Consider the following 4,874-nt stretch of genomic DNA (forward strand, 5'->3'; position numbering starts at 1 on the left):
CCCCAGCCCTTTTCTTTTTTTTTTTTTTTTTTGTACCAGGGATCGAACTGGTGACTTTGTGTTTGTGAGGCAGGCGGCGGAACCACTGAGCTAAATCCCTGACTCTCCCTTTTCACCTTTTAATGTGAGACAGTTACTATGTTGCACAGGCTGGTTTCAAACTTTTGATCCTTCTGTCTCAGCCTGTGAGTAGCTGGGATTACATACCACCATGCCCTGGTAGGCAATTACCTTGAATATTCATGAAAGAGATTGGCTTGTAATTTTCTTTCTTATATTTGTTTGGATTTGCTATCAGGATTGCAATACTTTTAATGAGTTGGAGATTCTTGTTTTAGTATATGTGCTACTGAAGTGATCACTGGAGATTCTTGTTTGAAATGTTCCAAATGTTTAAGGTATGAGTTTTCTATTCCTTGAATACTTGATGGAATATGTGCATTTTCTATGGGAGTCATTTAAACTTCAGATTCCATTTCTAATAACTCAGTTTTTTATTTCTTTTTCAGCCAACTTTAGCGTCCTTTTAGATCTTCCCCTTTCACCTATATTCAGCTTTAACATAATATTATTCACACCTTATTTTTTTAGTATTTGCTTGTGTCCTCAGTTTCACTCAGAATATTATTCATTTGTGCTATCTCCTTTTTTTTTTTTATTGAGACATTTTTTTGTAGTTGAGACTGACCTGGAACTCACTATGTAGCCCAGGCTGGTCTCGAACTTGCAACAATCCTCCTGCCTCAGCCTCCCAGTGCTGGGATTATAGGTGTGCACCACCACGCCCAGCTTATATTTTTTTCTTTAATTGACCAATACTTACAGAAACTTGTAAATTTTTTAGTTTTGTTTTTTGACACAGGGTTTCACTTTGTAGTTCAGGCTGGCCTTGAACTCACAGAGGTCCTCCTGCCTTAGCTTCCCGAGTACTGGATTACAGGTGTGTACCACTATGTCTGGCTGAAACTTGTAAATTGTGTTACTGCCCCTGCATAAAGACCTAACTTTTAGCTTTGTTAAACTCCGTAATGTCTTATTTTATATTTTAAAAATTCTTTCATTTTTATTATTTCTTTCCCTGTACTTTCTACTTCTCATTTTAGTGAAACATTTATTTCATCAATTTTCAGCTGATTTTTTTCTAATAAACACATTTACAGCTTTATGTGTCTTTTTTTTTGTGTGTGTGCCAGTGATTGAACTCAAGACCTTGCACGCATGAGTGCCACTGAGCTAAATTCCCAGCCCTGTATGTGTTCTTCTCTATTGCACAAATTTTACTATACTGTGCCTTTGTGTTGTTAGTTTGAAACATTTTCTAAATGTCATTATTATGCTTCTGTTTTCCAAATGTTCAGAAATGTGTTTTAAAATGATTGAGTTAATATTGAAGTGAACCTTTCATTGATGAGTTTCTCATGGTTGCCCTGTGGTCAGGGAGTGTACCTCATGCTGCCCATACTCAGGCATTCACTGAGCCCACGTCCATGTCCACAGCCCTGTTTCTGGCTGCCTAACGCAAGTTTTCAGACAATGCCCAGCACATGAAAAGCTTCAATAACTATTTATTACATCCACGAATCTACGAATGAAGAAAAGATGGCCCCTTCCTCAGCCTACCCTCAAAATTTAGTAATCACATTTTTTCTTTTGAAAGTTTTGTCATTTTTTTCCAGATAGCAATATATCGTGGGGCACACAGTTTAAAAGATGCACAGTAATATCCTGTGATTGCTTTCACAGCCACCCAGTTCCTATTCCTAGAAAATACTGTTAACAATTCACATGTATTATCAAGAGGCATTTCATGCATACACAAGCATTTTAAATATACTTTTTAATTGCAATAAAGTAGCTTTGCTGCAACCTCATTACTCCCCTTATGTATTTCTGATTTCACTCGTGAATGTCGTTTTTGGTGTCATTTGTTAAAAGGACACTAGGAGACAGTGTAGCACCACGAGAAGAGGTGGGGCATCAAAAATCATGATTTCACAAGGTTTCCTCCAAGGACAGGTCTTTCCAAGAGGTCTTTTGTATGCCTATTTTATCTGTTTTTTGAGAGGGAGTCTCACTGTGTTGCCTAGGTCTTGAATTCCTGGGCTCAAGTGATCCTCATGCTTCAGCTAGGACACCAGGCCCGCGCCGCTGAGCACAGCTATGTGGCTGTGTTAGGAAAGTAATGGGTGCTTGGCTGAGTTTAAACTGTCGTAAAGTTGGGCTGTGGGACTCAGACAGGTTTAGTTTATAGTGAAAAACACTACTGTAGAACGTGTCTTCCTGGAACTTATCTGCATGTTTCACCCCTCAAAACTGTTAGCTTCAAATGACAGATGGAACCTGTGGTGTTAAAGCACCACGAGGCACTGTCCTCTACCTCTACTTCTGCTGCCTTTGGGAACAAATGGACCCTTTTCTCATCCCAGGCCCTCACCTCTCTCCCTTCTCCAGCACCAGGCCTGGCCCATGCCTTCTGCTGGCTTCTGGCCAGGGTGGATGTGAGTGTTCCCTCTATCATCCCATCACAGACTGAGTTCCAGGAGTTGTCTGCGTGCCTTCTTCATTGATAGGATCCTCTCCAGGGTGTGCTGTTCAATGAAGAATGCACAGAGGCCCTGCCATGGGATGGCTGTTTGGTGCCCTGTTGCTGGGTGGATGGGCGGGGGTGTGCAGCCCTTTGTGGTGACAGAGGGTGACACTGTCCTGATCACAGGTACCCTCCAGTCTGCTCACCTTCAGAGGTCCACGCTTGTCTTGTGTAGAACTCAGAAAAACATTAGTTTCAACAGGGTCCTTGTGGTCCTTCTGCTGCCCCCAGTTGTTTCCTTTGCTACCTGGAACCTTCATACCCAGTACCCCTCTTCTCTACCCCAGCCTCTTTCCCATCACAACATCCTCTTGGCTGAGCCACGCTCGCATCCCTGCATCTCTGGCTTGGCACTGTGCCTCCTGAGTTAGGAGGATCACAAGTTCAAGGCCAGTCTAGGCAATTTAGTGAGAACTTGGTCTTAAAATAAAATTAAAAGGAAAACATAAAAAGGCTGGGGATGTAGCTTAGTGGTAGAGTGCTTGCATAGTATGTGCAAGGCCCTGGATTCAACCTCTAGTCACACACACACACACACACACACGCACACACCACATTTTACTGGCTATATCAATGGTATCTTTTAGAGAGGAAAATGAAACAGAACAGAAGCTCCTTGCTTTCCTCTTCTTCCTTTATGGTCCAGAGACAACTCTAGGTTGTGTGCTGCATTTAGTTATCTGTTTAACTTGTTTTCAACCCAGAAGAGTTCCTGGGTCTCTCATTGCATTTCATGACCCTGCCTCAAAGCAAATGAGCTGCTGCTGGTGGGACTGATTTCTCTCACACTGGTGCTGAGGTGGTTTGTCCCCTTCAAACCTCACCAGAAACTGGGCCCAGTGTGGCAGTGTTGAGAGGTGGCAGGGTCTTTAAGAGGTGACTGGGCTACCAGGAGAGAGTAACGCCCTTCTCATAGGAGGGGTCTCTTCCTGGGACCAGATTGGTCACCGAGAGGGGTTGTGATAGAAGCAAATCCATTTTCCTCAGCTTCTCCTCTGTCCTCTCATCAGCACTTCACCTGTGCTCTTCCGCTTTCTGCCATGGGTGCAGCAGGCAACCCTCATAGGAAGCTTGCACTTGACCTCCAGGAAGCCAAAATAAACCTTGTTTCTTTCCACCGCCATGGCCTGAGATCATAAGCTTTTAAGGAACAAAGGCTTATTTGTCCTGTGGTTGCAGAGGTTTCGGTCCCTGATCAGTGGCTGCTGTTTTGGGCCTGTGGGGAGGCAGATATCGTGGTGGGAATGCACGCAGAACTGTGCTGCTCACCTCACAGTGAGCTAAGTGCAGGCTGTGTGTAATAGGGCGCAGTGCCAGAGAAATGACATGTCTCTCTCTGCACACCCTGTCAGGAGGCCCGTGACACCAATGTGTCTCATTACTGGTGATGCTAACTTTGATTACTGGGTTGAGATAGTATCTGCCTGGTTTCTTTGCTCTGACACGTGTACTCTTTAAATTTACTGAAAGAGACAATTATTGTCTTCGTTTTCCAGACAAGGAACCTGAGATACAAGACATAAAAAAACTTGCCTGAAGTAATTTTCAAGGCCAGGGTCCCAACCCAGGTGTCTGGCTCCAGGCTTGTGCTCTGCAAACTACACAGAAGGAAGAGTTGCAACTGGAAGCTGTGAAGATGCCTGGAAGGGAGGATGAAGCCTGCTCAGGCAGAAGGGCAGAGGTAGTAGGGTGAGCCTGGGTCCTCTCTCTGTATACTAAGCCTGGGTCCTCTCTCTAGATGCTGAGCCTGAATCCTCTCTCCATGGGTGTGACTTGATGCATGGGGCCCCTAGACTCTGGCATTACTCCCTGGGTGATTTTGCTGAGGATGGCTTGAGATACACTGAGGCAACCTGGTCTTCCCTCTGTGGAACACCAGGGCAGGACTGGCTTGAGGTCACCACTGCTTGGAGCCTCATTCTGAGGGGAAGCTCCTTGTCACTGTTTCGAGGTTGAGGTGAGCCCGATTTAAGCTTCTTGGCTACAGCCACTATGGGAGTGTGATGCAGAGGTACCATCATTTGGTCCTGAGCAGAAAGAGCTGCCCTGAGTTGGGGTGCCATGCCCACAGGGCTAAGCTGGCCTCACAGGGAGTGCCCACCGGTCAGTACCCAGTGACCTAGGCTGGTGTGGCCTATGCTTTGTTGGCACAGGCTCACTCCTAGTTCTTCCTCCTCCCCTCTGATTATTTGGGGGCCTGTACCCCACCCTAGTCTTACCAGCCCTGTGGCTCCCTCTTGTCTGCTCCCAGAAGTGCTGCCCTGCTCCTGCCGGGTACCACCTCGCC

This window comes from Fukomys damarensis, unplaced genomic scaffold (genome assembly GCF_012274545.1).
Source record: "Fukomys damarensis isolate Sample0158 unplaced genomic scaffold, DMR_v1.0_HiC HiC_scaffold_7, whole genome shotgun sequence".
Taxonomy (NCBI): domain Eukaryota; kingdom Metazoa; phylum Chordata; class Mammalia; order Rodentia; family Bathyergidae; genus Fukomys; species Fukomys damarensis.